This window comes from Parus major, chromosome 1, assembly GCF_001522545.3.
Source record: "Parus major isolate Abel chromosome 1, Parus_major1.1, whole genome shotgun sequence".
NCBI lineage: Eukaryota > Metazoa > Chordata > Aves > Passeriformes > Paridae > Parus > Parus major.
In genome coordinates, this window is record NC_031768.1 from 238810 (window position 1) to 239789 (window position 980).

Consider the following 980-nt stretch of genomic DNA (forward strand, 5'->3'; position numbering starts at 1 on the left):
TGTAAGAGCTCTGGGTCCTTGGTCAGAGCTCTGGGTCTGTTTCCTGGCCAGAGCTGCTGCACTGGTCTCTTGGTGCCCCATCCATGCTGCAGAGGCACTGGGATGCTGTCCCCCAGCCCAGAGCTGGGAACTTTGGGGTTGTGTCCTAGCACGGTGCTTCCTCCCTTCCTGCAGACAGCCCAGGATTAACGACACATCCAAGCAGAGCACATTTCTCATTAGGCCCTGTTGAGGGGCCCAGAGCAGTCTCAGCCCTTCTGAGAAACATGCTCAGCCATCATCCCTGTGTCCAGAGTGCTGTGTCCATCCCCAGTGAGAAAACAGCTGCTTGTGCATCTCTTCTGGATGTCTTTGAGTCTCACCAGCTTGCCCAGCCTAGTTAGTGTCCCCATCATTGTTCTGCATTGAATGTCATGTATGTGCAGCATCTGCAATAAAATCATCTATTCGTTGTGAAAGGTCACAAGATTTGAGGAAGCCTTTTTTTCTGTCCATATGATGCAGAAAGATTAGGTTGGAGCTGCCTGAAATCCTCAGGATGTGCTGCAGGTGAGCAGGACCGTGTGAGCCAGGTGTGTGTCTGGATGGGCTTGGGGCTCTGCTGGGGCTGGAAGCTCTCTTGCAAACAAATGGGGAGATCAAAAACATTTTAGGAATGGTTAAACTTCCTGGCACTCAGGCCCCCGTGCTGCTGCCTTCCCTCTGAGGCCTGCTGGTGCTGGCTGTGCCCCTCAGCAGGGTGGGGACCTCCAGGGACACCCACGGCTGGGAGATGCCAGCATGTCCCAGCATCTCCTTGCCCTGCTGGAGGCTGAAAGGTTTCATGGTTCTCCTGGCTCACATCCTCCCCCAGACAGGCTGAAATGTCCCAGAATCATAGAACAGAGTCACAGAACCACTGGGCTGGAAAAGCGCTGCCAGACGGGTGAGTGACACCCAGCTTGTCACCCAGACTGGAGCACAGAGTGCCACATCCAGCT